Genomic DNA, 10,619 nt, shown 5'->3' on the forward strand with positions numbered 1-10,619 from the left:
ATGTTCCTAATATTTCTCCATACACGGATTGGATATATGTGTTGGATTAGGTGTCTAAGCCCATAACTATAATTGGTATGTACTTGACCCGAGAGTAGCATGGTCCATTTCGGGTTGCATATCACTAGAACAATTTGATAGGATGGATACTTGAGTAAGAGGTTACTTATGATTTATTAATATATTATAAGTTCTAATATATTAATATGAAATCATATTATTTAACTAGTATTGATCAATAATTAATTTGGAATTAATTATGTGATCAAAAGAGACTAATTAAATATATGGGGATTGATTTGGTAAATCAATGATTCTTATAGTGTGAGCCAGTTGTTATTTAGGATGGGCTAAACCTATATGGTAGTCCATGGATAGTCCATGGAGGTTTAACCCATGGAGCCTAAGTAATATGAAAGGTCATGGGCATTAGAGTTTGCATGGATGTAATCCTAGACTTTGCCACACTATAAAAGGACTCCCTTAGCACCCAAAATCGAACACTAGAGTTCTTGGAGTTCATTAGAGCCGATTTTGGAGCTAGCAACATCTCTCTCAAGTTCTCCTTTGTCCTAGGTGTGTTGTGAACCGTTTGAGGCATCACACTTGGGGTGTTAAGTTCTTAAAGGCCAAATACAACAGGTTCCACAAGCTACATAAAGAGGTAAACTCTTAACTAGTATTTTATATTGTTTATGTCAATTATATGCTAGTTGTAGGCTTAATGCTTTGGAAACAATATTGCATGTATAATTAGAGAAAACATAGATCCAAAGCATTTAGGGTTGTATGTGCACCATAGGATGTTGTAGTATACAAAACCCAACAGTGGTATCAGAGCCATGGGTTGTTTTCTGTTATATTTATGCAAATGTTTGATTTTCAAAGTTGGAAGAAAAAAAACATGAAGTTTGTCAAATTTTAAGATAATTACTTGATTTTATGAAAAACTAATTATTTGTAAAATTTGAGTCATTTTACTACAAGAGTTGAATTAGGTCAATTTATTAAAAGATAGAATGATATGATTATTTTATTTGTTTTAAACGTTTGATCTAAATGTTTTTAAGGAGTTACAAATTTTGTCATAAAATTTTGGAACTCAAAAGTCTTTTTAAAAGTTATGATTTTAAGAGTTTTGAAACTTCCATAAGTTATGGATGTGAAAAGTCTCATTCATTAACTCTTTAAGTTATGAATTCCAAGAGTCTTCAAAGGTTACAAAATTTGTTATAAATGGCTTTGAATAGTTTCATAACTTGCCCTCAAGTTATGGAACTTGGAAAGTGTCACACCCCCGAACCAGACAGCGGAAACGTCCGGGGGCTTAGGTGACTTCAATCTTGTAGTATCATCACAGTGTATATAATTGAAACATAACATCATCATCATCACACATGTAATATTACAACTGTCATTGGTTTACATCAAAGATTGCATTTCAATATTACATGCCAAAATATCCAAAGTATGATGAAAACAAAACATAACAAAATATCCAGGTATTCTTGCTGACCAACCGGCTCAATGATTTCCTGAGAATACAAGTTAATTTAAAATTGTCAACATATATAATGTTTGTGAGTTCATAAGCATGTTTTAGGAAAAAAAATGTTTTGTATTACTTTGTAAACACCAGAAAATTCGATATTTTCTGAAAAATGGTTTGAAATGTTTGTGTCCGATCTTGTATTAATGCATGTGGGTTAATGTTTATGAGAATATATAAATAGAATGACCCCAGACAACCCGATGTTGTCCGTTTATGAAAATGTTGGAATCTCAACACCCGAGGTTGAGTACTAGTGCGTGTAGGTTACCGTGTTTCCACAAAAGAATGTTTCCCGTAAATTTGATAATGGTGTTAATTCCTCTAAGTGGGCCGTTATAACCATACTTGATAATGACAATTTCGCCTGTCATGACATCTATAAGACGCCGACTTGTTTAAGGTAAGGTTTGTCACCCTAGACTGGCCTAGTCTAACTGTAGCGAACAGCTCAGGTGTGGGGTGTCACCCCCGTATAGATCTATACACAAACTCTCGCTCTCTCTCCGGGAGACTCTGGTTATAACTACAGGCTACGTTTGTACACTCATTTGGTGCCAAACGAAACGTCTCACTAGATTCTTAATCGAATTTACGCAAATAAACATGAAAGGTATGTTCCATGCCCCATAAACATGTAAGTGGACAACTAAGGCCCATTAAGCATGTAAATTATATTCCAGGCCCAATGAGTAGGGTTGTAAACGAACCGAACGAACACGAACAAAGGCTTGTTCATGTTCGTTCGTTTAAGTTAGCCGAACAATCGAACGACACGAACGGATAAACGAACGGAGTTTTCTTGTTCATGTTTGTTCGTTTAACAAATTGTCTTGTTCATGTTCGTTCGTTTATGTTTGTGAACATGCTAAACGAACATAAACGAACAAAGATAAACAAACACAATTGAACATATATGAACATAAACGAACTATAATATAGTAATGTAATAAAAAACAACTGAAAATATATGAACCTAAAAAAACTTAAACGGAGGAACATAAACGAACGTAAACGAACAACATAAACGAATGTTCACGAACGTAAATGAACGAACGAGACCATTGTTCATGTTCGTTCGTTTAACTAAACAAACAAGAATTTGTGTTCATGTTCGTTCATTTATTAAATAAACGAACATAAACGAACTTCCCGCCGAACAGTTCGCGAACGGTTCGCCGAACGTTCAGTTCGTTACAACCCTACCAATGAGTATATAAGGTATATTCCAGGCCCAGTAAACATGTAAATGGACAACTAAGGCCTACTAAGCATGTAAATTATCTTCCAGGCCCAATAAAAGTATAAATGACGTAATTGATTCGTGGTTTGTTACGTTGGTTGTTTAAGCTTCGTTGTTTACCAAAATGACATAAAAAGCCCATCTTTTGTAAAAGGTCATTTTTGGTCCTAAAAACCAAAAATTTACAGTTATGGCACATTTTTGGTAAAAATGACATTTTAGGTCCTTTAAGGCCAAAGTTTGCATTTAAGGCTAGTTTTAAGTAAAAATAACATTTTCAACTTACTTTTGTCAAAAATATCATTTTTGGCTTAATTTTATGAAAATGTGCATTCTCGGCCCATTTATAAATAAATTTATTTTTTGGTCCAAGATCTAATAAATTTACATTTTCAGTTCTTATTATTGAAAAATTTTCATTTTTGGCACAACTTTGTTTAAAATGACACTTAAGCCACAAAAGTCCAAAAATTTACAATTTTGGCCCTAAAACCGTGAAAGCCCGAAAATGAGGCCCATTTGTGAAAATTTACACTTTTAACCCTTTTAAAATCACAAATTCCATAAGGATTCATATTTATCAAAAATAATTCTTTTTGGCCCCTTAAACCGTGAGTTACATATAATAACCTCATTTTTTATTATTTTGCCATTTTTGGCCCTTTTATGTAATTTTCTTCGTTTTAAGCAACTTTGAAGTATTTTAAAACCTTTCTTTACATAATAAGTTTGCAATAAATGTTATGTTTTACAAATATCATCATATTTTAACATACTTTCAAGTTCATGGAGTTTATAACACATAATCACATATATATCATGAAAAACACACAAAATCATGCATACACACATAGTTCTACACAAAACAACTTGTATTCTCCCCCAAACATAGTAAAAACCGAAAATAGGGGGTATGAACTCATTTTAGGGTGTTGGATTCGGTTTTGGTGAAGAGCTTGGAGGAGATTTCGGCCTAGCACACTTCCTTGAGAGGTTCCTCAAAAAATATGATGATTCTAGGAGTATAACACGAGATTTTTGATGTTTTGATGAAGATCTAAACATAAGATGGATTTATTCAACTTAATAGTGAAGTAACTTACCTAGAATGAGATCTTGAAATGATCTACTTTGAGCTAACCCACACAAATCACGGTTTTTAGAGAGAAAATGGGAGGATTTTCCTTTGTTTCCTTGAGAGATTTGAGAGGATTTCCTTAATGAGTTTGAAGTGGAAATGAAGGTGGTGGTGAGTTGTTTAGGCCGAGAATAAGAAGAAGATGGGGAAGGAGTGACAAGACTTGCCTAGAGGTATGAGTTTTCATGGATACATGAAGGATATTAAGCAAGGATACTCACCATGAAATGGTGAGGTGTCTTCCTCAAAATTTTCCCATATTATTTCCTTTTTTTTACATGTATATATATATATATATATATATATATATATATACTCAAATCCGAGAATGAGAGGAGAGAAAGGAAAAGTTTGGGCCATTATTGAGTATTTTCAAAATTATAAGGCTCATGATAGGAGTTTTCAGCCCATTGGGCCCATATGAGGGTTTACGGCCCAAAATGATAAAGGAATTTGGGTTTTCAGCCCAATGAAGCCCAAGAAGATAGTTTACGGCCCAATAGGGCTTATGAAAATGACGTGGGACAGTTTAAGCCCAATAAGGCCCATAAAAAGTCTTGTGGCCCAAAATGTTATAGTTTAATGAATGTGGGTCCAATTAGGGCCCAATTGAAGACTCTTAGCTTAAAAGAATCAAGTTGAGGGTTTATTGGTCCATTAGGCCCAATAAATGATTCCTGGCCCATTAAAATGTTTGAATCGGGATATTAGGGTTTCAAACCCATAGTTAGGTATATGAGATGCATTGAATTAGGTTTTGAACTTCACTCATGAGTTTTGATTCAAATGGTTGATTTTGAATGAGCGTAGTACATGACATAAACTTAGATTACAAGTTATACAAGAGTTGATCTTTACATGAAGACAAAATTTCCTAGCAATAATGTGTCGCACCCCCAAACCAGAACGGCGGAAACGTTCGGGGGCGGAGGACGTCATGTATAGTATCATAACAATGCACAATAGTAAACAAGCAACAACATCATCAATTGCATTAATAGTATAATTTAATACAAGTGTGTTCTGTGTATAGTTTGAAAGACACCAAAATATGAATCAAAATAAAAGACGAGTCTCGAATGTGCTCCGTCTTCTCAAAACCTGGTCCAGTGTACCTGTCTACTGGTGACCTGAGAATACAAGTTATTTTGAAAGAGTAGATCAGCATTTAACCTGGTGAGTTCATAAGTATTTTAGTGTCAAATGTTTGTAGAAGTTTGATGAAAGTGTTTGTATATGTTTGATGTAAATCTTTGTAAGTGTTTGATGTAAATGTTTGTATCTCCTAGAAAATCCTATATTTTCTACTTGAAATTTAGTCTTCTACCAAGACCCGACTGTTCTGTATGTTTGTTCGTTTGTAAAAGTGAGTGTTTTCCCATGTATGACTATCATTACCAAAATATAGTTTATATTACCGTTTATATGAGAAGATCACAATGTGAATGTAACGGGAAAATAAAGATGTATTGTAGTATTGTATATAGTAACTACCATTGTACTAACTACCTTAAACCAATTGTTTAATTAAGGTAAAATGTGATGAGATTATAACCATGCTTGATTGACTAGTAAAACACGACGTTCGAAGACATCGAAATGGTATGCCATTCGTCACCCGTAGACCTGCAGGTCCCACTGTAGCTAGCAGCAAGGTGTAGGATGGTCAATCCCGTATAAATCTATACACAAATTCAAGCTCTCCCTCCAGGAGACTCTGGTTACAAAACGTGACACAGCAGTATATTGCCATGCCATGAAGTAGTGGCTCACATTAATGTTATAGTGTTCTTGTATTTGTATAGTATGTTCTCTCTCTTCTAGTGTATTGTATGTTTTCTATGTTCTAGTGTATAGTATGTTCCTCCATGTTTCTCATTATAGTATGTTCTTTCTGTTTCTCGTTATAGTATGTTCTTTCTGTTTCTCGTTATAGTATGTTTGAACTGACTCATGTATGAACTGACTCTTGTATGTTTCATTATACTAGAAATAGTGAATAGTAATCCTCTAAACTATACCTATTATAGTTTACTAGTAATGTTGTTTGTATAACTGAGCATGTTTGTACACCTTTGCTACCCAAAGTTGTTGAAATGATGTAAGAACTTTTATATCTATACACATATACATAATATATAACTAAGGTCCAAACGACACTCGGACAAATAACCGATACCCTAAGTCCACAACCAAACAAGGAACAGGAAATAAAGCGACTTATCAGTCCTAAGCCCTTTCAACCTTATTTATATAACTATATCTATATAGACATGATTTTGACAATATATAAGTTTAAAAGAGTTTGATAAAGAGTTTATCATATAAAAGAGTTTTAACCATTTGAATGGTTATAGATGACTTGATGTCAGACAATAAAATGTTTTGAAATAGTTTGTTTGATAACACAGTTTTGAAGTATAAGAAATCCACTTGTTTGATAGTTATTAATCACATGTGATTGATACAATAACTATAATGTTTTCTACTTGCATTCCCTCCCCCCCCCCCATAAAAGCATTTAAAATCATTTAAGAGATAAGTTAGGGGTATGAACTTACCTGTAGTGAATGATTCGAATGTAAGATCGATATAGGATGCTAAGTGTCAAGTGAAGTCTCGAGCACAAACGGATCCTATTAAGCATATAATGACACATATATGTATATAATTAGTGTATATAACAACTAATCATGATAGGGAACCACCTTTGGGACTTGGAAACACTTGAAATGAAGTGTTACAATCACATATGATTGTTCTAAAGGTGTTCACGGCCACACATGAGTGTGTTTACGGCCTAGATGTGTTCACGGCCAAGGTGTTTACGGCCATGGGTGTTTACGGCCAAAGATGTTTACGGCCATGGGTGTTTACGGCCAAAGATGTTCTTGAGAAGGGTTTACGGCCAAGGGAGAATTTATGGCCCTAAAATCTTGATGTTCAAGCTAAAATGGTTGATTCTTGGACGTATTTCAAGAGCTTCTAATGGATAACTAGTATATGGAAAGGATACTTACGATTTGGAAGCTTGAAGGGGTGTTCTCGGCCCAAAGAACTAGTGTATGTTCTTGGTGTTCTTGAAGATCTAACCCCAAAAAGAGATGAATTCACGGATGAAATCATGGGGTTTTACTAGATTAAGAAGGATATCAACTAAGAATCACTTATAAATTTGTCGAGAAAAGGAAGTGTTCTTGATGATACTTGAGAGAGAAATGAGTGTTCATGACTTGGAGTTGTAAGAAATGAAGAAAAATGAAGGAATATCATACTTATGGAAGGAGTTCACGGCTAGACAAGAGCTTACGGCCGTAAGTCTAGTTTACGGCCGTAAACTCCAAGTGATGGAGTTTTCCGGCTTGAATGTTGCACAATGAACTCTAGTAGATACTTCCTAACACTCAATCCTTCAATGTACTAGGCTTAGAACACTCAAACAGACCCTAAACAATGCTAAAAGATAGCAGAAACAAGTCTGACTTTGATTGAATTGAATGGCTGTACAAGATAGAAATTTCGGGTTGTCACATCATCCCCCCGTTAGAGAGAATTTCGTCCCAAAATTAGAGTTTAAGTAAATAACTAAGTAAAAAGATGAGGATATTTCAGTTTCATTTGATCCTCGCGCTCCCAAGTGAATTCAGGTCCCCGCTTGGCGTTCCAGCGAACCTTCACTATCGGGATACGGCTTTGCTTCGTTTGCTTGACCTCTCGGTCCATGATCTCTACTGGTTCTTTCACGAAGTTGAGGCTCTCGTTGATCTCGATCTCGTCGAGTGGGATTACAAGAGTCTCTTCGAACAGACACTTTTTCAAGTTCGAAACGTGGAAAGTAGGGTGTACGTTACTAAGTTCGTGAGGTAGTTTGAGTTTGTAAGCTACAGGGCCGATTCTAGCGATAATCTCGAAAGGCCCTACGTATCTTGGATTTAGCTTTCCACGCTTTCCGAAGCGTTTCCAAAGGTTTCCTTCTCTTGTATGCATAGCTTTTCTGTCGGTCTCTAGAGGCTTTCAATCGTTCACGAGTCTGAACGATCTTCTCTGTCGTTTCCCATATGATCTCTGGACCTGTGAGAGTGCTGTCAGGAACTCGTCCTTTAGCTAACTGTGTGTCACCCACCTCAGCCCAGCACAGAGGGGATCTGCACTTCCGGCCATAGAGGGCTTCAAATGGAGCATCCTTTATGATCGTGTGATAACTGTTATTATAGGAGAACTCGACAAAGGGTAAATGAGTATCCCATGCCTTCCCAAAGTCAATCACACAGGCTCGCAACATATCTTCCAAAGTTTGAATAGTCCTCTCACTTTGTCCGTCGATTTGCGGATGGTAGGCTGTACTCATGTCCAACCTAGTTCCTAGGGAAACTTGTAGCGACTGCCAGAACCTTAAAGTGAATCTACTATCTCTATCAAAGATAATGGATATGGGAACACCATGCAGTCGTACGATCTCCCTAATGTATGGTTTAGTTAGTTTCTCCATCTTGTCAGTTTCTTTGATAGGCAGGAAGTGTGTGGACTTTGTTAACCTGTCTACGATCACCCAAATGGTATCGAGACCACCTGTTGTCTTGGGCAACTTGGTTATGAAGTCCATTGTGATCCGCTCCCACTTCCATTCTGGTATCTCCGGTTGCTGTAGTAAACCTGAGGGTTCTGGTATTCGACCTTAACCTTGGCGCAAGTAAGACACTTACTCATGGAGGTAGCAATCTCTGCTTTCATGTTAGGCCACCAGTATGGCTTTTTGAGATCCAGATACATCTTATCTGAACCTGGGTGGACGGAATATTGAGTGTTGTGTGCTTCGGTCATGACCAAGTCTCTGAAACCACCGTGCCTCGGTTTGCAGATCCGATCCATTAGATATAAGGCTCCGCCACCCTTGACTTCCAAGCTTTTATCCATCCCTCTCAGGGATTCACCCGCCACATTTTCAGGTTTCAAGGATTCTAGCTGAGCCTCCTTAATTTGTGTGGACAAGTGTGAATGGATAGTCATATTCAATGATTTGACTCTACGACCAGAGTATTCTTTCCAACTTAGGGCGTCAGCTACTACGTTGGCTTTACCGGGATGATAACGAATTTCGCATTCATAGTCATTGAGTAGCTCGACCCACCATCGTTGTCTCATATTGAGCTCTTTCTGGTCGAATATATGTTGAAGGCTCTTGTGGTGTGTAAAGATAGTGCTTTTTTTACCATACAGGTAGTGTCTCCAGATCTTCAGAGCAAATACTACTGCTCCTAACTCAAGATCGTGTGTGGTGTAGTTGACTTCGTGTGTCTTTAGCTGTCTTGAGGTATAGGCGATGACCTTACCTCGTTGCATAAGAACACAACCAAGCCCTGGGTTGGATGCATCGCAATAAACCACGAAGTCTTCTATCCCTTCTGGGAGGGATAGTATCGGTGCGCTGCATAAGGCTTGCTTCAGTTTTTGGAACGCCTTCTCTTGTTTCTCTTCCCAGTCAAAGGCCACACCTTTCTGGGTCAATGTAGTAAGTGGTTTCGCGATCCTTGAGAAGTTCTGAATGAACCTGAGGTAGTAGCCAGCAAGACCTAGAAATTGACGAATTTCTGTAGGCGTCTTTGGTGCTGACCAGTTCTCAATGGCCTTATTTTTGGAAGGGTCCACGTGAATTCCCTCTTCGCTAACAACGTAACCCAAGAATTCGACTCTTCGAATCCAAAATTCGCACTTAGAGAACTTCGCGTAGAGCTTCTCTGATCGTAACGTTTCTAAGACCAGTCGTAGATGTTGACTATGCTCCTCCTTACTTCGAGAGTAGATAAGTATGTCATCGATGAATACAATGATGAACTGATCCAAGTAAGGACGGCACACCTTATTCATTAAGTCCATGAATACTGCGGGCGTATTTGTCAACCCGAATGGCATCACTACAAACTCGTAGTGTCCATAACGAGTTCGGAAGGCTGTCTTGGGAACATCCTCCTCTTGCACTCGTAACTGGTGATACCCGGATCTCAGATCTATCTTTGAAAAGTAATTCGCCCCTTGCAGTTGGTCGAACAAATCGTCTATGCGAGGTAGAGGGTAACGATTCTTGACGGTAAGCTTGTTCAGTTCTCTGTAGTCGATGCACATACGGAACGATCCGTCTTTCTTCTTCACGAATAAGACCGGTGCTCCCCATGGTGAGAAGCTTGGTCTAATAAAGCCCTTGCTGAGCAATTCGTTAAGTTGACCGGATAACTGTTATTATAGGAGAACTCGACAAAGGGTAAATGAGTATCTTATGCCTTCCCAAAGTCAATCACACAGGCTCGCAACATATCTTCCAAAGTTTGAATAGTCCTCTCACTTTGTCCGTCGGTTTGCGGATGGTAGGCTGTACTCATGTCCAACCTAGTTCCTAGGGAAACTTGTAGCGACTGCCAGAACCTTAAAGTGAATCTACTATCTCTATCAGAGATAATGGATATGGGAACACCATGCAGTCGTACGATCTCCCTAATGTATGTTTTAGTTAGTTTCTCCATCTTGTCAGTTTCTTTGATAGGCAGGAAGTGTGTGGACTTTGTTAACCTGTCTACGATCACCCAAATGGTATCGAGACCACCTGTTGTCTTGGGCAACTTGGTTATGAAGTCCATTGTGATCCGCTCCCACTTCCATTCTGGTATCTCCGGTTGCTGTAGTAAACCTGAGGGTTC

The sequence above is a fragment of the Lactuca virosa genome, chromosome 9 (genome assembly GCF_052849685.1).
Source record: "Lactuca virosa cultivar CGN04683 chromosome 9, Lactuca_virosa_CGN04683_v6, whole genome shotgun sequence".
Taxonomy (NCBI): Eukaryota; Viridiplantae; Streptophyta; class Magnoliopsida; order Asterales; family Asteraceae; genus Lactuca; species Lactuca virosa.